The sequence below is a fragment of the Protopterus annectens genome, chromosome 1.part1 (assembly GCF_019279795.1).
Source record: "Protopterus annectens isolate FY-2018-M chromosome 1.part1, PAN1.0, whole genome shotgun sequence".
In the NCBI taxonomy this organism is placed as follows: Eukaryota; Metazoa; Chordata; order Ceratodontiformes; family Protopteridae; genus Protopterus; species Protopterus annectens.
The window spans coordinates 584,659,766-584,685,428 of NC_056726.1; positions in this window are offsets into that span (position 1 = coordinate 584,659,766).

Genomic DNA, 25,663 nt, shown 5'->3' on the forward strand with positions numbered 1-25,663 from the left:
CCCATTTACCAAAAATAGTGCAATTATAACAGTGCCATAGCAAACAGAACCCATGCATATATGGAATGGCATTCAGAGTTGCAACAGCATGCCAGTTAGTGGTATGTCAGGCAGGCAATAACAATGATTATTCAACAGGGAATATTATTTATTTATTTATATTTGTTTACCGGGAAATTCCGACTGGACACAGGTCCTTTTTCATTGGATGCCCGGGGGGAAAGCTACACATCATGTACATGATAAATAGAGATACAAAGTTGCAGCAATAGTATACAACATTACAGGTTGTTGGCTTTAATACAATAAAAAGATATTGATTATCAACAGTATATACAGTAAATGTTGCAAGTTAAGATAGTTTCCTGTTTATAATATTAGTAACAAAGTTGTCAAACAAGATTTTAAAGTATGTAAAGACAACTAGCTAATTCTGACTGTGGTTAGTAGTGGTGGTAGTATAGTTGGGTTAAGAGTGTAGGTGGGGGGTAAGGATGGGGCTGTTAGTCTGGATTAGAACAAGGACAAAGCCAGTGCAAATTTAAGTGGAATTTGAGTGCAGTCTTAAAAAGGCTGCTGGAAGGTAGAGTAGTTATAGAGGGTGGAAGATTGTTCCAAAGTTTAGATATGGTACATGAAAATATGGTTTCTCATGCTGAGATTTTGGGTTTGATAACAGTGAGTTGATTTTTATTACTTGATCTTAGGGGCCTAGTGGAGTGATAGGGTTGGAGAAGGGTTTGAAAGGAGCGGATGTTATGGGGGTGGCTAATAAGTTTATGAGTGAGGGTGAGTTGATTAAAGTGAAGGAGTTGTGGGAGTTCTAGCCAGTTTAGTTCTTTAAGGGTGATACAATGATGGCTGCGGTAGGAGGTTCCAGTGGCAAATTTAACAATTTTGTTGTAACAAGCATTCAGCTTGTGTAGGTCTGTCTGTCTAAGGTTGATAAGTATGGGGGATGCATAGAGTAGGGTGGAGATTAGCTGGGAATTGGCTATGGAGATTCTAGCCACCTTGGTTAGGAATTGGCGGCTTCGATATAATGCACCAAGTTTCTTGTGAACTTTTTTTATTGTGAGAGATATGTGAGTGTCAAATATAAGTTTGTTGTCTATTCCCACACTGAGTAATTATGTGTGTTCTGATGGAGAGATGATGGTATTGTCTTTGGTGAGAATGTTGAAGTGGGGGGTGTTTTGGGTGGCTTTGGAAGGTTGGAGCAGGAGCAGTTTTGTCTTACTTGGGTTGAGTAAGAGCTGAGCATTAGATAGCCAGCTTTCTACAGAAGAGAATGATTCCTGTGTGACTTGTTGTAGTTCTGGCAGAGTGGGGGCAGAGCAGATGAAAGTAGAGTCATCTGGTACTGTATAAGAGATGCTTGTTTGGTGGCAGTATGTAGGTTGTTAGTGAAAAGTGAGAATAGCAGAGGGCCAAGGACAGAACTCTGAGAGTAACTGGGAGGTGAGATGATTGCTGGCGTCTGTGTAGATAGCTGTGGAACCAGTTGCAGGCTGATTGTGAGAAGGAGAGGTTGGGGAGAGTACAGAGTAGTAGCTCATGAGATACCATGTCAAAGGACTTTGAGAGATCTAGAAATACGGCAGTAGAGAAGAGGCCATTGTTTTTGTGATGAAGTTTAGTGTTGGTGAAGGAGAGCAGAGCAGAGGTAGTGCTGTGATATGGACTGAAACTATGTTTGGTTTTGGAGAGGAGGTAGTTGGAGACCTCGGTGTTGATACATTTTTCAAGTATCTTGGAGAGTGGGGAGAGGATAGCAATGGGGTGGTAATTGGAGAAGTCGGTGGAGCGGGTGCCTTTGTGGAGGGGAATGATGTGGGATATTTTCCATATCGAGGGAACATAGTCTTCTGTTATGGAATGGTTGATTAGAATTGAAATTGGGTAGGCTAGTGTCTCAGCTGCAATTTTAAAGTATTCAGATGGGAGGTTGTCAGCTGCGAGTTTGGTGGGTTTAAGTTTTGACAATAGTCCTTTTGTGTTGTAGGTAGGTACTGAGGTGTAGAAGAAAAGAAAAGTGGGGGGTTAGGGTTAGGAGTTGGGGGGCTGTTGTAGGGAAGTGTTGTTTGTTTAGAGATGTTATAGTTTCAGTGAAGTGTTTGTTGAAGGATTCAGCAATACTGCTGTAGGAGGGGGGAATGGAAGGCTGGGGGGTATCAACCTTCCCTGGGTGGAGGATAGTGTTAATAGTGGATGAGAATTGCTTAGGGTTGTGGTTGGTAGAGTTTAGGGTGGATTTATAGTAGAGGGATTTGTCTAATTTTATTTGCTTTTTGGGTTATTAGTATGCACACAGTTTAAACAATGATAAACCAAATGGAACAACTGTCCCAACAGTACAGGTTTGCTTAGGAACATACCCATTTTTGGTTTCAGTGTGATGATTGGATCAGTTGAGTGGTGGGGGAAGGGAACAGATTCAATTGACAAGTGCAATCAAGTATATTTGTCAGTACACTGCTATTCACTACTCTACATTCTGACCACACTTACACTGTACATGTGCCATGGGGCTGCTACAGCACACCAACAGCTATACATATCAACAGAGCAATTGTACCTTTATTTTAGTTATGCACATCATACCTGTTTCTATATTGATTTCTTTACCTGTGGGCCCTGTGCAGATGAACTGTGTGCACATTACATTGCTGTTTCTACACATATGTCAGATTCACATATTAGCTGCAGGCCCTGGAGTGTGTGTTGCGCCTTTCACATACATCTACTGTGACATTCTCTGTGTGCAGATTTCTTGGTGACTGGGGAAACTATCCGTGACAGCGTGACACTTGGGGGGCTTGTCTGAGCCAGACTGCAGAGTGTGGATGTCTAGCTTGCATCTATTTGTAGGACTGGAGCCGATCAACACAGCAATTGTATACCTTTCATAGTTATACACATCATACTAGTATTTCTATTCAGATTTGTTTACCTGTGTGCCCTGTGTGGAAAATATATGTATTGCAGTACATTATTTTTTCTATTCAGATTACAGTTTAAAACTGTAGAACCAGACTGACATGTTAGTGGCGGTCCCTGGATTCAAACTGTGGTGTGTGTGCAAAATTCAACTACAGGCCTAGTCCTTATCAGACTCAGCTACTAGGGAGGTGTTGTGTGCTGCTTGTGACATTTCTATCTAGTACATATTTTTGTGCACAGTACTTTTCTTATCACATGTTGCATTATTTGTTTCCCATTTTCAGTGCAGATTATGCATACTCAACAGACATTGATGTCACTGTTTGAGAAACGTGCACATTAGTTAGATTGTACATTTGACTGTTTTACAACTACATACTGCAATTTAGATTCCTGAGTACACAATGTAGGTTTTACGTCTGCACCTGTTAGCCTTATACATTTTTCAGTACATTCACAGCTACATACAGCTGAAATTGAAAGGTTAATACAGGACAATGCTGGCAGACACACAACTAAAACACATTTTGATGTAAATATGTACTGCTGCTTTTTCAGTTATTTGACATGCCCATTCTAAAGTATTCAGACAAGCAGTGCTAAATCAGTAAACCTCAGTTAATGCATTCTGCAGGATATACACTTTTCTATTTTTTAGGTACAAGTGAGATGACACAGTCCAGTGTTTGGGAATCACCTTTATTAGTTTTGACATACATATCTGTGTACAACTCAGAACTCCACAATTACTATTTCTGCATGATCTGCACAGGGGAATGCTTTTCATTTCTAAGTGTTACAGTAGCGCTGACATGGCGCTTTCTTGGCAGGTTCACTAAGACACACTCATGCATATTCTAATATTCCTCTCCTCCATATTGTACCTTGTTTGCTACTGATATCTGTATTACACAGCAGCTGGAAATACTCCATTGTAATGCTGGCAGCCTGACCCAGGCATTTATTCCTGACTTTTACAGCACAATTATATATACAGGCAGTACTACCATTACTATGTTTCTGATTTCTTACTGCTAATATTAGGAGGTATTCTGTACTCACCATAATGCTGATGCAGCTGGGCCAGTCACTGGGTATGAGCCTCGACATTCAGGGACCTCTCCTCAGCAGATGTATGGGGAGATCTGACACATTAATCACACCTGCACAGTCATAAGTTGAACTTTTTCCATACTTAGAGATACATAAGACTGCATACTTACAGACAGGTGGGACATCCTGCGCTTAGACTTCTTGGATCCACTGATCCAAGGGTGCACCCCTCCTCCGCTTCAGGTCGTTATGGTGGTGACATACCTGCTCACCAGTCCTGGGTATGCCAGTGGCACTGGTGAGATCACGTGCACGCTGGTCCCAGGCCTCTGCTTTGTACTGGGAGCCCTGGTTCTGGCCCTGCACCAGCCTGGCATCATGTTTTTTTACTAGGAGCCCAACCATGACCTTGGACTCCTGGATGCCCCAATGTTGTGCTCGGAAGCGAACACCTTCACCTACACCAGACATTTTGGTCCTGCTGTGAGCAATCCCAAATGGTTATGATTGTATTCCCACATGTGCAGTTTAATGAGGGCAGTTTTCCTGCGCTTTGTCTTGATTGGGCAGTTTTAAAATGCTGAACTATGCTTAGCTCCACGCAAATCCACATAGCAATGCTTAAACCAGATACCCACAGCTGAAAGCTGGTAAGCAATGGTTACACTAGCAAAGCATTGCTTAAATCTATTTTTTCATTACATTTATAAAGTATTTTTTACATTTATATTATACATATTCCCACCCCTACTGTGCTATACATGGGCCATATGATTGACATCTATCATTCAAATTCCTTAAAAGTTTATTAAATAAATTGACACAGGGGGATTCGAACCAAGCATGTTCTACATGCTAAACCATGGCAGTACCACTATGCTACAGCAGCTTGATAATGTTGTCTATCACAGCAGCACTTGTCTATCATTTTCAGGATTTCAGCCAGACTAAGCATAGCAGCATGCCACGCAGTCAAGCTGTGCACCGCTTACATTTCGGATTTATTTAATGGAAAATAATATATTTTTTATATTTTTATTGCTTTCCTCTTGCCCTACTGCTTCCATGCATGTAGGGCAAGAGTCCATACATTCGGTGGTGTGCACTTGAGGGCTGCTGCCTTCTAGGTGTGTTTGTGTTTTGTTTTCTTTTTATTTCCATGTCCGCTGACACTGAAATGTTAGCTACTTACATTTCAGTGTCAGGGGACGCTGGTTTAGTACATAATATTAGAGCCAGGCTCTAATATTATGTACATTGACACTCGTCTGTGTCACAAAGTGCTGTACGGCACTTTCTGAGTGAAGGGGGCGTGTTACATGTGCAGGCATTGCTGAAACATGCCTCCTGCGTTCGTTCATGGTTCATGTCCATTTAGATTAAACAGCAGCATGCCTTCATGCATATGCATGGTGTTCTGCTATTCTAAACGGGCATGAACCACTCTGTGCAAGAATAGTCTTATTCTTGCACAGAGCTTTGTGAATCCCAGGGTATGTTTATTTTGACTAAAAGCTATTCAAGCAAGTAAAGGGTGTAGCTATGGGTGCAGCTTGTGCACATATCAACACATTATGTATTCAAAAATGAGTTTTTTTTCAGTATGTAAAGTTGTATTTGCACTTCCTGGATGACATCTTTATACTTTGGGAAGGTGCTGACACCCAGGCTGAAGCTTTTGTTGAACAGATGAACAAAACTAACAATTTTTTACAGTTCATCTTTCATTTCAATTGGGTTAATAAGAATGTTTTGTACACTTTTATTACCAACACAGAGGATGGTTTTAAGTCACAGATCTATAGGAAGCCTACATTCAGCAATTGCAATCTGTATGTTATTAGTTCTCACCCATTTTTATTTCATAAAAAGAGCTTAGTGAAGGGGTAATGTGTTAGGGTAGTTAGAATGACCTCTGAAAAAGCAGATGTGGATGGAGAGATGGAAAAGGTTTTTAAAATGTTTTTAGACAGAGGTTATCCAGAACAACTTTTAAGAGATACCACTAAAGAAGTTAAACTTTGATGGAGTATCAAATATAAACTATTTCTAGGTGTTCACCTTACAAATCAGTCAGCTAGCAATATTACAGCATTTAACGAGACTAAACTTTTGGAACGCTCTATGGTAGTTGAATACAATGCAAATACCCAAGTAATTAAAAACATTATAGGAAAGCATTGGAATGTTTTTAAAGAAAACCCCTCTATTTTTAACTTATGAGGTGACAGACCACATTTTATTTACAAAATAGCTGGTAATTTGAAAGGCATTTTTGAATTTCCATTCCAAGGGCTGGTATACGCCTTTACCTCTATGGGTAAGAATGGCACTACCTGCTGTGGTCACTGCAGGCAATATTTTAACTTTGGACAATATTTTAAAGTCTGTAGTGGTCTTCCAAAAAAAGTAATTGTGGACGTAAAAGTGTTGTTTATGTTGTGAAATGTGAGATCTGCCCTGCCTTCTTCATAGGAAAAAAAAGATGTCTACGCAAAAGAAAATATGAACGCTAATATGACATTAAGAAAAACAGCTCTGCCAATGCACTGTCAAAGCATTTTTCAGGAAGTGATTCTTGTGGGGTTTTAGGTTTGGAATACTTGAGCAATTGAAGATAAATTCTAGGGATGGTGATTTGGCAACTAACTTAGAATATAGGGAAATGTCCTGGCAAGTAAAGCTTAAGGCTTTAGACTAGCCTGGTTTAAACAATTCAGTTTTGAAATTTAGATCACAGAAATTTTAATAATCCAAAATTTTATATGCAAAACATACATATTTGCACCTATACATATTTATTTTTACACCGTTTTTTAATTTACGATGCATTATTTTAGTTTTCATTGTTTTAAATGATATGTTGGCTGTTTCTAAGCACGTATTTTTCAACATGCACTTACGTACATTGTAGTTTTTGTATTCAGTGATGTGTTTATTAATGAAAGTGGTTGTCATTAACTTTAATGAAACTGATCTAATCATATGATCTGTTTTTACTATATAAGGAAGGTTAAATGGCTTCATATAGATGGGACCTTGATTGTGGCATTTAGTAGTATTTTCCATAAGGTTGACAGTAATATCAATAAGAATAAGGTGCATAAAGTTCATAAACTGTAAATGGACAAAACTGACCCCCGGATTCAGCAATCCTCCGTGTAAGACTAAATAAGTCTTACACGGAAGCTGCAGTTGAACGGTATGACGTCAGCATGCCATGCATATTCATGAGGGCATGCTGACTCATACTCTAGTCTAACACGGTCCGTGTAGGAAAGTAGGGGGCATGTCTGATTGCTGAGTACTGCAAAGGGACACGCCCCTAGAAGAGTTAGAGTCCTGATAGTAAACACCCACGAGCGAGTCCGCCGAAATGTCAAGAAACACAACACCACACATCCCCACAGACTTAACCCTAGTGAAAGTGTTTAAAAAGTAAAAATAACCGTTTCATTTTTTTTTATAATTTCCAATATGTTTGCCCGCATTTGCACTCGTTTGCGCGGGTATGCCCTTCGCTCAACCACAATCATCAGATATGACATTGAAAAGCATATAAGATCTACATATGCAAATTAAGCAAAGTAGCAATAGCATAGCGGTAGAGATGTCGCCCAAAGAATAGGTAGTCACGGTTCGAGCCCCACAACTTCCCCCTCCATTTTTCTTTAAATAAGTATGAAACAATTCCCCGATATATATAAATTTAATTTCAGTAAAATGTAATGAAATGGCCCATGTATTTGTGAACAAAACCTATATTATGTATATATAAAAAGGATCATAATTGCCCGTAGCTTAGCAGCGCTTTAACAAGCTTAATATGAGTGCCCGTAGATAAGCAGCGCTGAACACAGCTTAATATGACTGCACATAACTAAATAACATTTTACCCAGCGTAAGCCATTTGCGCGGAGCTGCGCAGTGCGCCAACCAGCTTACCATCGGGCAACGTTGGGCAACATGTAGCAAAGTCACCTTTACACAGACACACCTCCTAGCCTGTCTAGACAGTAGTAAAATAAAAAAGCAATGACAAGGGTCGAACCCGGGATACTGTGCACCATAGTCAAAGTACTGAACCACTAAGCCATGACACTTGTACCTAGAAATCCAGTATTACCATACATATAGGAATGAATGAAAATATAACCATGACAAAGCAGGTTTGCTCTTAGCTGAGAAATTTCCAAAACGGCCAATCACAAATAAGTGCGGAAAAACCGGCATATATAAGCTCCATAGGCGGGAATACACACCATAACTGATTGTGGTACCCATTTGCAGTCAGGATGGCAGGTGTCGGAGAGGGAAATCGCTTTAGAGCGCAAAGGTGGGGCATTGAGGAGTCCAAATATATGGTTTGGCTCCTAGTCCATCATCATGAAGGCCGACTCATGCAGGGCCAGGTTCAATGGGGTGCGTATAAGGCAGAGGCGTGGAACCAGTTGGCACATGATCTCACCAGTGCCACAGGCATTCCGAGGACTGGTGAACAGGTCTGTCACCACCATGCAGACCTGAAGCGATGAAAGGAGGACCAACTGAACCGATGGATCCAGGAGGCCCGTCAAATGCCCAATGCCCCACTACTGAGTAAGTATACATGTAATTAAGTATGTAAGAAATGCTATCCTAGCCTAGGGTATGGATAGGTATATTCCAATATCCCTTCATTTATATTACAGCTGCAGGTGTTCGTTCCGTGAATCAGCAAGCCTATGCTTATAGGTTGGTAAGGCTGCGCCACCAGGCAGGTTAGTAATTATTCAGCTGGTATTATTATAGAATATAAGTGAGACAGCCTGTAAAAGAGTTCAGTGTTGTAACCCAGTAATAAAGGTCAAATAAGCCTAGAATAAAGCTTCTGCTAGTATTCTAAGATCAGATAAGTGATGCAGCCTAGAAAGGAGTATTGTAATCCATTAATAAAGAGTAAACAAGTCTCAAATAGAGTTCCCACCTGTATTGTAATATCAGATAACTGCTTCAGCCGGAAAATGAGTGTTCTAATCTATCAATAAAGGACAGACAAGTATTGAATACATCCTTGTATATACTGTCATATGAAATAAGTGAGTCAGCTGGAAAGGATTGTTGTAACCCAGTAATATATGTTAATAAAGCCTAGAATTAAGTACCAGCCTGAAATGTAAATATAAAATAAGTGAGAGAGTGTGGGAAAGACCTTCAAGTCTGTAATAAAGGTATACTGCATGCACAACATAATGAAATGAATGAGACAGCCACAACCAAAGAGTGAAATATTTTAATAAAGTACAATACCTGGACTGTGTCCATCCCACATTTCGGATATGTTGCTGTACCCTTGCATTATGGAGATAGTATGGTTGTATGAAATGCTGAACATCCACAGTTGTCTAGGCCCATATAAACTGGCTGATGGGAATGCCAGTATGTCAGAAGAATATTTAGACTTCAACTGTGTCATGTATAGTATACATGAGCAGCTTGTGCTTGTGATCCCACAAATGTCAGTGTCCTGCTAGAACTGTACGTAACTGTTCAAATGTAGCAGGATGAATACAAATGGAATGTATATTAATGTAGCAGTAACATCTCCATCACCAACATTTGTAAGATTACATACAGGAAACTGTACTAATACATGTAGGGGATATATATCTGCATCTAGTAGGAATGTATAGTATACATATAGGTATTTTAAGTTGTTAATGTAATATTTTATCACCATACCTTATGGTCACAAATGATGCTATTCCACACCAAACTGGGTATGTGTATTCACAATTAATTCCTATGGACATTTGTCCTGTTGGTTTATACATATCTGCATGTACGTTGATGCATGTGCCCTGTTCACATATCCAAACCTGATGGCCTGTTGCCACCAATCAACCCTGCATGCTGTTGGAATGTCCACTGTTGTCCTAAATATGCATGTGTTATGCTTGCTGTTCAACATTTGGAATCCATGTGTGTTTGGTGAATGGGAATACTAATGCATGCTGTTACAAATAATTTGGAATGGTGTTGTTTGTTACTAACTCAAAATGCCATTAAATACTGCTAAACATAGGACAACTGGGAAGGCGGGTGCCAGCGGACCCACCTCTCCCACCTTAGTTGGCGAGTGCACCTGGCACCAGTGCCCAGGCCGGGACCTCCTCCTCTGGTGGCCCTGTGCCACCTTTGGGTGGAAGCACTGCAGGGGATGGGGCTCAACCCCCCCTCTGCAAGCATGGCCGGAGGAGAGCCTCCACTCACCCTCCAAAGGGTCCGGTCTGTGGTGCGTAGTGAGATCAGGCGTTCCGTGACTGATCCCCTACACCAGCTTGAGGCGAGAGTGGCGCAACTCACGGGTGTGCCTGCCTGTCCTATCCAGCCCCCAGCACAGCCCTGGCCTAAGCTGTGAAGGCACAGTGGTAACTGCCCATGGGTGGGGATCTCAGTTCCACTGTTGCCATCTATGGGCTCAAGGGTTTGCGATATCCAAACATCCGTCCCCGTCAATTGTGTTTACCCCCACATGTGTCATACTCCGCCCCTGTATGCATCTTGTTTGTCTTGTCTGTTAACCTCCCCAACCTACCTCCCCAAATATACCTACTTCCTGTACCTCACATTCTACTCTCACCTGAAAAAAAAAAAAAAGGGTGCTCTGTTCCCACAAAAACATTACGCCCCATACATAGTTGCCAATTTCACATACATGTCTGCTGGACATGTAAACTGATAATTACAATTGGCTCTACAACATACTTTGTTGTCCTCACTCCTCTCTCAGGGGTGGAAGGTTTCAAATCTCACTCTAAATTTCTAACATATGCACAGCTGTTGCTGGTAAAGAATTGGGTAGCTATGGGCCTTCCCTACATCCTTCCTGCACATCCTGAGCTTGTTTTCCTACTGTCCTACCCTCTTTGTGCCCCCTTTTTCACCACTTTCCTATTTCCCCATTTTCTTTTCTTTAAAAGAAAATAGCATGGGTGTTAGCGGGAGTAAGCACTTTTAAGCAGTTGTAAGCATGTGTGCGCTTGTGTGCGCTTAGCTAAGCATAGATAAGCGTAGCTAAGCGTCGCGCAAACTCACGCAAACCCGCTTACAACTGCTTAAAAGTGCCTTAGTCACTCTGTATGACAAGGCCCTTGTACTGCTCAGCAGCAAAATAAAATATCCTTGTCAGTCTCAAACGCCACACCTTGGACTCACCAGTCTGCATGACATACCACTAAGCCACAGCAGATATACAATAACTTGGTGCTGCAAGAAATATAACATGCATTAAAAGGAGTGAATGTAAAGGGAAAATATGAAAGCCAGAGCAATACATTTCAAGACAGAAATATAGCATGCATTAAAAGGAGTTAATGTAAAGGGGAAATACAAAAGCCAGAGCAATACATTTCAAGAAAGAAATGTAACATGCATTACAAGGAGTGAATGTAAAGGGAAACTACAAAAGCCAGTGCAATACATTTCAAGACAGACAGAAATATAACATGCATTAAAAGGAGTGAATGTAAAGGGAAAATACGAAAGCCAGAGCAATACATTTCAAGACAGAAATATAACATGCATTAAAAGGAGTGAATGTAAAGGGGAAATATGAAAGCCAGAGCAATACATTTCAAGAAAGAAATGTAACATGCATTACAAGGAATGAATGTAAAGGGAAACTACGAAAGCCAGAGCAATACATTTCAAGACAGAAATATAACATGCATTAAAAGGAGTGAATGTAAAGGGGAAATATGAAAGCCAGAGCATTACATTGCAAGAAAGAAATGTAACATGCATTACAAGGAGTGAATGTAAAGGGAAAATATGAAAGCCAGAGCGATACATTTCAAGACAGACAGAAATATAACATACATTACAAGGAGTGAATGTGAAGAGAATATAGGAAAGCCAGAGCAATACATTGGAATAACCACTGTTGTATGTTAGTTAATTTCCTAATTCCAAAACAAAGTACATACTCCCATGTATCCAGTGTTAGCATTAGGAGGTGTGAGTAAACTGACACACTGAGATGAGTGTACTGGAAGAAGCAACAGTCAGGTTTCAGTACAACATGCATTTCACTGTCTACAACCCAGCTTCAGATATGAGACATATACCCAACCTTCTGACACACACAACAGTGTCCACAGCAAACAAGCATGGTCCCCACCTTGCAAAACTGAAAGGCCTATGCCTACCTAACCTATCATTTTATAGCAGTGTCCTGAAATCACAGTGAGAACTGCAATTAGCACACAGCAGGCTGCATGCAATTACTAAATGGTGGGCACCAATTGGTGCAGAGGCCATCACATGCACATGTGCAGATACCTACAAAAGCAGCCTGTACTTGCTGTCCACACATGCAATTATATCACTGCAGCATATGGAGAGAGCAAGCAAGCAAGCAAGCGAGACAGACAAAAAAACAAACAAACAAACAAACAGAGGTGTTTGTAGATACCAAAAAAAAATATTTAAAAAGAAAAATAAACGTCATCAGGTACAACAGACAGAAGTAAGAAATACAAAGGTAAGGTATGTAACAGATATGTATTTGGTGGGATGCGAATGATGTGTATGAAGGGTACTGTACATACTGTGAACCCTCCATATGTGTGCGCAGTCCATATCTATATGTAAATGCAGATGTGCATAGTGCAAGGTACATACTGCAACTGTTAGTGAAGGCTAGACATATATATGTAGTTGAAGGTTGCTATGTGCACATATCTATGTAGGTTGTAGTGTGCGGCATTGAAAACAGCAAGCAGTGCAGGTATATGTCATGTGGTGGTTAAATGCTGTGGGACTGAGACAGTGAGGCCTGCTACAGCTATATGGCCTGAGGACAGCAAAATGCATTCTACACAACACTGTGCAATATTTTTACAAAATTGTATGTCTCACAACTGTTTAATGATTCATATTCCCAACATGAAAGGTGGCCAGTATATGTGCCTATATGTGCATGTATATGTACAGCAATGGATGTTTACAAGTATGTGTATATATACCTGTATATATATATATGTATATATATATATATATATATATATATATATATATATATATATATATATATATATATATATATATATATATATATATATATATATATATATATATATATATATATATATATATATATATATATATATATATATATATATATATATATATATATATATATCTATATATATAGATATAGATATATACGTATATATATAGATATGTAGATATATAGATATATAGATATGTAGATATATGTAGATATATAGATATATACATATATAAATATATGTAGAGATATATAGATATATACAGATATATCTGGATATATCTGGATATATATATAGGTATGTATATATATATATATATATATATATATATATATATATATATATATATATATATATATATATATATATATATATATACAGAGAGAGAGAGAGAGAGATACATATATAGATATGTGTGTATATATATATATATATATATATATATATATATATGTGTATATATGTATATATGTATATATATATATATATATATATATATATATATATATATATATATATATATATATATATATATATATATATATAGAGAGAGAGAGAGTGAGAGAGGGAGACACGGGGTCAGACGTACTGCAACAGGTGCCTGGTGACCAACGCATTGACTGAACACCAGTGTTGATACTGCAGTACCATACCCCATTCCAAAACACTTTACACACTAACTACCAGGTAGGTGGTTGCCTGCCCAACACTGGAGGTGTCAGAAGGGAACATGGGACATGGTGTACAGTAGCCTCCCCTCTGATAATCATAGTTCCACACTAGTCTTGTAATCCCTCTACATGGTACGTGTCATCACAAAAGGTGTGCCATCTAGGGAAATATAGGTCAGTGTACCCCCTACTCATCACAATGCCCCATGTGGTATGTACCTCACATGACAACCACAGCAAGTGGAAAGGCCACATACATACCTAACAAAGAGTGACACTGCCCCAAACACATGCCCTATGCAGACTGACTCACAAAACCACAGCTAGAGGGCACTGCATACATCATACACAGAGGTTACCACTGCCAGACATACAGAGGTATGTCATACCCATAGCAGTCGGCCAACCACCATGACAACTCCTCACAATCCCTCCGGGCTACATGACCTAGGGCCCTAATCCATGTCAACGCACTGAACAGCACATGCTGGAGGTACAGGTTCCTATACACAAATATGCCATACTCTGGACTAAACTACCCAGCATTAATAAACATGGCTCATCATTAGTAGATGTCATACATACCCCTGATGAATGTTATGGAATAGGTAATATGCCCTGTGAGTCACCTTTGTGTATCCATTTGACAGGAGCAAGTGTAATCACATTACATGTGTGTCAAATGGCAGGGTAGCATATGGCTAGGCTGCTGTAGGCCCCGGCCCAATAGTGTAGTACCTACCTATGGCACAATGTGCACACACATGTACTCAGTGCAATACCACCTATGTGAGGTGGAATGAGTGTGATACTGACTGTGTGCAAGGTCTGTAAAGGTGTGATAGCTTAGCGTGAGGTTGTGTCTGTCATGGTAGTTTGTGTCCTAGGTGTGAGGGCAGAGAAAGATGTGTCAGTTACTGGGATGCAGACATAGTAGGATGGCAAATGTTGTGACGTAGTACCTTGTGTACGACTGTGGTGTCCCATTGTAGGCTGTAACAGTACATGTATGCTCAGTAAGTTGTACTGCTGGTGAATCCAGGTCACATATGAACTGTTGTACTATCTGAAGCTGTAGGCCTAAACACCACAGTATGGTGTATGTTCACATTCCCTGGTATCACTGTCTTGTGTGTTTCCTGTAGTCTGCACAGATTACATTCCTCAGGCATAGGTATCTGTAAGTAGGGGCACACAGTACTATAAGGTACACAGGTAATTCTCATCTGTGTTGGCATACATTTGTGTGTTGTATGTTTGACTAATGTGTGTGTAATAATGCCTGTACCATGGCCGCAATCACATGTGTGTTACATGGTATGTGTGTGTACCTAGCAACATGTATACTCTGTTACAGCAGTATGCCAGCTATTTTAACAACCGTGCACATATGTTAGGTAGGGGTATGGCATCAAAGACTAGGGTGGTTTACTGTTAATACTGTAACTGTACATTACAGTCATTGCATTGGATGACAATATTCGTCATGCATTAGCTTGATATATACCCACAGTGTGAGGTTGTGCATTGTATCCAATACAGTGTGTCAAGTACTGGTGTATACTGGTTTGTTGTATGGAGTGCGGCAGCCACTGTCAGGCAGTTGTGGGCTGAGCACTGATAAGTGGTATTGAAGGTGTGTATCCTCTGATAGACAGACAGATGCTATATCTGGCAGTTAAGTGATATCTGTACTTCATAATGTTAAGTGTGCCACATGACTTGCTCACACATATTGTTTAATTGCCTTCCAGGGTTATGGCTCATCACCACAATCCTGTGTATACAGCTGCAGAGGAGGAGGTCATACAGGCCAGCCTGTATCAAAACTATGCACAGCTTTTTTCCAGGGCCAGCCAGCACCAGCATGAGTGCACTGCACTGTGGCAAGATCTTGTTCGCCGGGTAAATGACATAAGCATGCATAACCAGACATATGAGCAGGTACACCATCACTGCAGTGATTTAATCAGACATGTCCGGCAGTGTGCATCTGATATCCATAGGCAACAGCTTGCCACAGGTGGTGGGGTGCCCATACATCCCCCTCACCAGAGTGGAGGAGCTGCTCCTAAGCGTGGTGGCTCCTGGCCTACAGCAGCAGCAACATCATGCATGTGTCATCATGGAGGCCGGAGCTACCCAGCAGGACATGGAGCGTGCAGGTAATATGCCCTAACTGTAGACTACTGTTACCTGTATTGTTAGAATATGGTTATGTGAGATGTCTACTGTGTGTTTAGCAGTTGTGCTGCCTCTCGTGTGCAATACTGATATTTGGAATAGTATCTCCACACCTGTGACTGTTGACTGTTGTTCCACTGTAGATTAGCGCACTCACGGCAGCAATGCCACAGTTGTGGCCACTGATAAACTGTGTCATATTCTTGTAGGTCCCTCTGGTTTGACAGCAGGGCAGACGGTACATGCTGGTGAGTGTGTTAACACTTTAGTAATGGTAATGAAATGTGCATGTCATAGGTGAGGTGTAGGCCATGTACACGTAACACACCTATGCATAATGCATGCTGTCCATGTTTGCTATGAGACATTAATCATCACATTAAAGTCAGTAGCTGCCTCAAGCACATACACTGCACAGTGCAGCAGACACAAGTGTGGCAGCACTGTACTGCACCTTAGATATGCATAGTTGCTACAGCTGTACACAACAGAACACGTTTATCATATGCAGTACATGAAAACATGCTATACTCATAGCAGTCATTGCTTTGCACCTCAATGTTGTGCGTGTGCAAACATATGCACCTATGCACAATATGCATAGCATGTTGTGTGTGTGCTTACATATGCCAGTATACACAATATGCACAGCAGTTGCCATCCAAACAAAGTGTCACATATATATGTCCTGGAATGCTAGTGGGTGTATAGGTCACTTGACACACATTGGGTTGTGTCCATGTACAAATTGTGTTCCAGGGTGTAGCCAATCACTGAACAATGACACAGTTGCAACAAAGCCATGTATACTGCCATTACTTTGGGGCGTCTACACTAGCACTGTATGGTCTTGTGCAACACATATTCTGCATGCTGACATGTGTGTGGTGACTGTTTACATTGTGATACTGACACTCACCTTCACCCAATATAGAGTATGTGTTGAATTGCTGGTGTGTGTGTATGTGCTGTAGTGAGGAGTGTATTACTGTTCATGTGTGCATGTGTGCATGTGTGCATGTGTGCATGTGTTCATGTGTAGACCATAAAGTGTGTTTCCTGTCTTCTTCTCACAGGTGCTGAGTTAGGGCTGGCCAAATGCAGCAGGGAACCTGAAGCCACTGCCATGAATAGTGCTAATGATGAGACATGTATTTTGACACAGGGAGGTTTGACAGGGTCTGTTGTTGGTCCACCAATCGACAGTACACAGCGTTCAGCCCCATCTATGTGCACACTCACACTGCCAATACATCCCTCACCACCAATGGCCATAGGTGAGGGACAGCATACAGTTGTCACTGACCAGGAGAGTGTGGTACCCATGGCACTTGCATCCCCTCACAGCAGCCATAGTCATATTCCTGGAATGGTACCACATAGGCAGAGGTCCAGGGGTTCTCAGGGGAGCACCGCTGGTCATATTGCCCCTGGCAGGCATGCCCTCACTTGTCTTACGACATCCAGTATGTTCCGGGCTGTAATGCAGACTAAGGCACGTATGGAATGATACACCAGGCAGGGACTTAGGGCGCAGAGGGCACATTACACCGCTATCAATGACAGCATCTGTGACCTTGCCGGTGCCATCTGGACTTACACCGAGGTCATTGATAGATGGAGGGAGACAATAGATGCCCTCCACAATATGTCATCCATGAGCCAGGATCATGCAGGATGGTTGCGACGTCGACGTGGATGCATGCCAGCAACAGCAATAGCTGGCAGTGGTTGCGGACGGCCCCCGGGTCACAGCCACTCCCGTAGTGGCAGTACCAGCCCCAGCATTGCTGGGGCTGGCCTGTCCATTGACCATCCCAGTAGACCACATGCACGTGGCTCTGGCCATTCCCAGCAGGGACATGGGTCCAGTCATCCCACCTCTGCCTCTGAGGACAGTACCCAGTCAAGGTTGGTACCCGATACTGTCCGTAGCACCCCTGCCAGGCACAGGTACTGTGTCCGTGGCCAGAGACAGTAATCTGTACGGCCTAGCAGGTACAATCTGCGGCTGTCCCACAAACTACTGTATATGGCAGCCACATGGTGGAGATGTGTGCATGCAGACACACACACATTAACCAAACAACTAGGGCTCACACATACACACACACATTACATCAACATTGACCCATGCTGTACTGCTGTCCCTCACACACACACACACACACACACACACACACACACACACACACACACACACACACACACACACACACACACATATGTCGATTGGATGGGTCAATGTCAGGCTCTGGCAAACAACAAAATGCCCTGTGCATATGATGATACCTGTGTCGCCTCCTGTCATCTGTAACATTGATGGAGGAACAGGCTAACATGGTGCTGATGCACAGGGTGACACTATAGCAGTGTAGCAATATTAGCAAGTTGTCAACAGGAAAGTGTAATGACATCCTTGTAGGTATATCTCAGCAGACATTATTCATCAAAGCTCTGATTGTCAATGTAGCATTGTTTACACCACTGTTAGATCTGACTATGTATTGTTCACCCATATGCCACTTGGCTGACGTGTAATGTGTTGCCAGCATGTGTTAGTGAGTGGACAGTATGTGTGTGTTGTGTGCAGTACAGATTAGCAAGTGTACATCTGTGAACATGGTGGGTGTGAACTGTCTGTATGTACGTGCATAGTAGACACATGGGACATGTGGCATACCCTGTTGTACACATAGTGAACATGTCACAGTATCTTTCAATGGCCAGTATGCATTCTACTACAGTTATGTACTAACATGGGTAGACATGTGTGTATGACATGGGTAGACACCATGCTGTGGGTGATACTGTTAGTATCTGTCAATGATTTGTGGTCTGGTAATATACATAACCTCAAAAGCATGACTATAAGCAATCATTGGATGTTGTCCTGACAAATGACACACAGTCATAGGGAACTCAGTAACAGTTGTATCCTTCCGGTGCTAAACTATAACACTAACCAGTGGTAATTACCGCCACCCATTCCTGTGTCCACACCTGTTTGGCATATAACCCCCTTCGGTACATGCAAACACACTAGGGATGTGTCCATCCACATCTGGTAATGCATGCAGTGGCCTACAATCCATTCCCTGGATGGGACACATATCCTACACAAGGGTATCATACAGACAGATGCCTGTCATGTGATACATGCTGTATAACAGTAAGCCGACTATGGCATAGTCATCCACATGTACTATACTTCCTATCCCATCAGTACCACATTGGTGGTAGCCCTCAACATGTATGTTGGGTACCAATGTGTACATACAGCTTCATGTTATGTCATGTGTCCCTTGGTATCCACATATCCATAGGTATTGTGGAGTCCCAAGGTTTGTCACATGACACGCTGGAGGCCTGGATGCATATACACAAGGCGGTTGTACACCTATAAAGACTGTCCATTATTGGCATGCCTGACATATACCCCAGGCATATACCCTCACTCACACTACTGTAAAGTAACTGTCATGGGTGTGTGTGGCACAGATGACCTTGGCCACGGATCACGACAGTGGATGGGCCTGTCACATACATACATATGTGACCTACGATCTGAGAAGCTGCGGCACAACCTGTCAATGGCAACAAATGTATTCATGTAGTATGCAGGCTTCACACCCATGTACTGATTAAGGGAACATGTACACATATATATTTGCAACGCATATACCTGATGTGTGCAATGCACTTACTGTTGTAATCATAATATGCCATAACATAGTAAAAGTAAGACCCATGCTGTATTGACCAAGAGTGACACACGCACAGTCAACACTTGCAGGATTCAAACCCCTACCTAGGTTATGATACTAGAGAGAGATGCATTAGTGCAGCACGCTATTTGCTTTACTAGGTGGTTTCCCTTCTCCGTCTGTATTTCTAGGGTGCTGACATCATCAGTCTTTCCAAAGAGGAATGTACATCTGTAGTGTGTTTTCCCAGTCTTCAAAAAGGCCACTCCTTTCATAGAGAAATGCACACACATACACACACACCCCGCACACAAACCACACAGTCAGCGTTTGCAGGATTCAAACCCCTACCTAACTAGGTTATGATACTATAGAGAGACACATTAGCATGGCGCACTATTTGCTTTACTGGATGGTTTCCCTTTTCCGTCTGTATTTATAGGGTGCTGATATCATCAGTCTTTCCAAAGAGGAATGTACATCTGTAGTGTGTTTTCCCAGTCTTCAAAAAGGCCACTCCTTTCATAGAGAATTGCACACACATACACACACAGTCAGCATTTGCAGGATTCAAACCCCTACCTAACTAGGTTATGATACTAGAGAGAGACACATTAGCACAGTGCGCTATTTGCTTTACTGGGTGGTTTTCCTTCTCTATCTGTATTTCTAGGGTGCTGACATCATCAGACTGGACATGGTAATGTGTGTACACTTTGTTTTATGCCATTCCAGGAATGGTCCATGTGGGTTGTCAGGTGTCAACAGCTGGAACAGGAACTCATAATCCTTACCTTGTGTGATCTATCTGTGGACACATCGACATTCCTTCATATGTCAACACATATTTATGCACAGCTTGTTGGTTTTGTGGCTACTACATGTGTCTGGAATGTTAATAAAGGGCTATTCAAAGTGTATGTGAGACATGTGTAGCTGTGTTCAGTGATGTATGTCCTGTGTGGCTGCCTTGCAAACAGGCTAGCATGTTTGGGAACCATGATCCGCACATAAACATACCACGGTTAGTAGGGTTGTGTGTATGTCAGCTTCCAATAGCTTGGTTTATGACTTCAACCATGATGGACTCCATGTCTTGCAGATCATACTTCATAGGCATACTGGACTGTACATCCCATCGTGTGTTGTGCACCAACACTTGTGTGGAGTGCCATATGTTGCTGTAACACATTCAACGGTTCCACATCCTGTGTAGGGGGGGAGGTTCAGCTGACTGTTCAGGTGCAGGATCTGTTTGTTCTGTAGTTTATGCATGACACATATTGGTAATCAATGTAGTCCACTTGATGCCATGATTTTAGCATTGAGGGTAGCTGTTCATCCATTCTACATGTGATATCTCCTGGTATGATGATATGGACTATCGTCGGTGGGAGGTGGGTATGTATATATGGGCCTGTCTGTCAGGATGTCGGCATTGTCAGTCAGGTACAGTTGGCCCTGACTCATGACATATATGTGTGTACATTGCTATATATGACATAGCTGTCGGAGGTGTCATGATTCAGTCTGGACTCCTTCTCAGCTACTCTTTACAGAACACCAACAAACCTGAGCACTAATCCCTGATATACTCCTTTACACACTTAACACCCTACTGATTCTTTGTCATCTGGCTACAGAGTATGTCATGATGATATCCCAGCATGTCCAGGGGTCGGCTTTGTGTGCACTCTCCAGTCCAGCTGGTGAATATTGTGATGTAGACACAATGTCACGCCTGCCTCCTGTACACAGACAAGACTCTCCTCCTCACAACAAACCCAGATATATGTGTGAGATGCACCTATAGAGATATACAGGGTGCTGAACTCTCTCAACCCATGACTGGCATAGTCTATCAGGTGGTGAAGATAACCACACACACCACATATCAGTCTCTCATATCCTCTGGCGACGGCACTCAAACCACATTATCACACATACATATACGCGGATGCTGTAAATGAACTCTGCCTAAGCAGCAGAGACCTCCACATCAGGCACACACACAACTGCTACCCCACTACAATTCCCACATCTCACACAGTTCACAATGTCAGGGTGCCACACAGTCACTTGCCTTCGGGCTACACAACACACATAATACAGTTGTGATAGGCGACACTTATTGTCAGACACACTGACGTAAAACTCACCAGCTCATACAAGGGAATAGTCCGTTTGTGCTGTCTGTCATGTGTCAGGATCTGCCACATAACACATGCAGTCAGGTCACTACAAAGCAAGTACAGGACTGGCACCATCATTGCCCATGCTGGTGCGTAAAACCTCAGATGTTACTCCCTGGACCACATGACATGGTACATGGAGGAACAGTGTCATGATGTAGCCCAGGCCAGTATGACCCTGACCTTGTCTAGCATCTTACACCCACCAAGTATGATGTCACAGCATACAGACAAACATATCACGTTTAACACTTGGCTAACAGATTGGTGTCATTCATAGGTGATGCAGTGTCTGTCAGCCTGTGGTGACATGCTCAACATGCCACATAGCTTCACTATGGACAGCTTGCACCTGTCACCCTTGGACCTTTGAATGCTGGCTAAGGCTCTTGCTACCACCATAGTGTATTTGTTGAGCAGGGCTCGAAAGACAAACCCACCTACATAGATATTACAGGTTAAATAACACTAAGGGTAATGTTGCTCAACACCAGATGTGTTACCCTCATATTGCGGCCACTCAGGACTCCCCTCAGTATGGGGCATAGCAATATATGTGCACTAACAGATGCCTAGTTCAGGGTCACATATGCACACCAGCACTACCAGGTTATGATTCATACCATGCTTTCTGACCACAGGACTTGGAATGGACAACACTTCTAGGGGGTGTATCCATATACATCACAGATACACACACCTCCAGGTTAGTGGCACTGCACTAAGCATCACAGACCATACATATAGAACTACCATTGTTTGAAACTGCCTTTCAGTTTGTTGCCTACTACAGACCACCCTCCCATACTCAGGAACCACACTCAGCTTTCCTGGAAACAGTGGGGGATATGATGGTCTCCATGAACACCATTATATTGGGTGACATCAGATACATGAATATTGACTGGGGATACTACACAAGCTGCAAAAACCTCGCCCTACAGTTGCTACAATTTGTACATTCATATGCTATGGCACATCCAGTCACCACAGCCACAAGGGGGAATACATATTGAACATGATCATCACCGACATGGGGACTCTATGTTACACACCAGCAATATACCCCTCATTGGTAAGGTCGGAACATACAGCTATCTCAGTGGACATACATATACACCCCACACATCCATCCTGGGTAATCTTGGTGAACTTCTGATGAGCCAATGTCTCACTTCACCAAAGCAAGGTGGTATCCTTCAGAGACCTTGAGACAGTGTGAAATACAGCTCTGACTGCTGAATCCTTTACATACACATTCTATGGACTCCTAGTGGACTGCATGGATTGTGCTACCCCAAATAACAAGACTCACTCCTCCAATGGCAGGGGACCTGTCTGGTAGACACCAGCCATTAATGAGCTGTACAATGTCAGGAGGAAGCTACTACATGATAGAGCACAATCCCAGATGGGGAAAGCATCTGTGATCTGTACTAGCAGACAGCTATGATCACTCATGTACTTATCTAAGGTCTTCTTCTCATGGACAATTGCACCAGACAAGTAGGACTATCACAAGGCCTTCGTCTGTTATGTCAGGAACCTGGGTGGACACTCACTGATATGCTGTGCATTACTGCATACTGACTACACTTACCCTGAACCCACTGGCATAGCCAACATCCTGGCAAACAGGTTCAGTGCAGATGTCACCCCCCACCCCCCTGAGGGAGCAACTACCCATCCCAATGGAGTGTAACCTCCCTGACACCACACAGTAACAGGTGAGTGCTGCCCTCCCTAAAGCATACATTACAGCATCAATGTGACCAGTTGGTGTCCCGGCCTGCATCTTACACGAGCTTCATGACAGACGTAACCCTCACATTACATCACTGTGAAATATTGGAGTTACAACAGGTTATGTACCCATGGAATGGCATACAGCGACAGTGTTCCCACTCCACATAGTTGGTGCCAGAATGGAACACAGACAATATTGCCCTATAAGCCTAACTATCCTGTTATGCAAAGCTATGGAGTGTATTGTCATGGGACTCTTACACATAGACATCAGGAAACTACAGACACTGTGTCCTACAGATTTCAGCATTGTTGTGGGCAGATCTTGCCTCTTGAACATGTTTATATTCTTTTGACAGTTAACAGGTCCATCAACATAGGGACAGTTGTACACGCAGCCTACCTTAAAGCTTGCTAAACCCTTCCACACAATAACCCACTGGGCCATTATGCATTGGCTCACCAGCATCGATATGGACACATATCTCACATGATGGTTTATTACCTGGATCAGGGATTGCACCCACATGGTCAGAATTGCAAGTGCCATGCCTGACTACACACCAGTTACACATGGCATCCCACATGGCTCGGTCCTGGGACCTCTCTTGTTCGGTATATATTTGTCTGATGTACAGGCTACCACAGGGGGAATATGGCTGACCTTGTTCACACTTGACTGCAAACTGAGTGCCAAGATCACCTCTCCAGCTGCCACATGCATACTCCAACAGGGTCTCTCAGAGATGGATGACTGGTGCCTGAGCCATGGCCTACAGCTAAATGCCATTAGTTGCATAGTCATCCCCTTTGGGAATAACAACATGCCCACACATTAACACATAGGTCGTACTCCATTACATATGGTAGGTGTTGTTAGGTGATTGGGGACATGAATTGTTCGTACTGTCACCTTTGACGTTCACGTTGCCACAGTGGTTGGACAGACCTTCTATATAAGCAACCTTATCCCATATGGTTTCACATCTAGATCGAGTGATGTCATTGTGCCCCTATACTAATAACAACTGTGCTTGGTTACAATGCCACCTTTGGGGTGTACCTTACCCAACGCCTGCAGCAACTGTACTGGCCACAGATACCCAAGCAACAGCCACCCCTCAACAATACCCATGAATCACATATCTCACAAAATCAGTGTGCCTCACAGTCACAGACCTTAAGGCCAAACAACACACCAAATACAGTTGTTATAGGGGATTCTATTGTCTGGCACACTGACATCCCACTCAACTGACTGAACAAGGAGAAGGTCACTATAAGCTGCCTGTCAGGTGGCAGGATCCACCACATAATGCAAGCACCCAGGTCACTCCAAAGCAGGTACAAGTATGACTCTGTCATTGTCCATGCAGGTGTGAATGACATGAGACGTACCTCCCTGGACTACAAGACATGAGACATAGAGCAGCTCTCTGATCATGTAGCCCAGGCTGGTATGACCCTGACCTTGGGTAGCATCTTGCCCTCACCAAGAATGATGCCAGAGTATACAGACAAAATGATCAGTTTAAACAATTGTCTAAAGTATTGGTGTCATTCAATGGGGATCCAGTGTCTGCCAGCCTGGGATGACATGTCTGACAAGCCACGTTGCTTCGCTAGGGATGGCTTGCACCTGTCACCCTTAGGCTTTCATATACTGGCCATGCCTCTTGCCACCCCAATAGTGCATTTTTTAGGCGAGGCTCAAAGGACATACACACTTCCATTGACAACCCAAGGATACAAAATCTAGAGGTAATGCTACTCAATGCCAGACATCTACACCTCAAGATGCACACACTTGAGGCTCTCCTCAGTATGGAGAATATCGATGTCTGTACAGTAACAGAAACCTGGTTCAAGGCTCCTGAGAGCACCCCAGCACTACCAGGTTATAACTCATACCATGCGTTTCACACACAAAACTTGGACCGAAGCACAAAATGAGGGGTAGTATCTATATTCATCAAAGATACCTACACCTCCAGGTTAGTGGCACTGCACGAATCATCAGAAACCATCCATGTGCAACTAACAGCGGGCCAAACTGCATTACAGTTTGTAGCCTGCTACAGAACACCCTCCCTATTACAGGAACCCCACTTGGC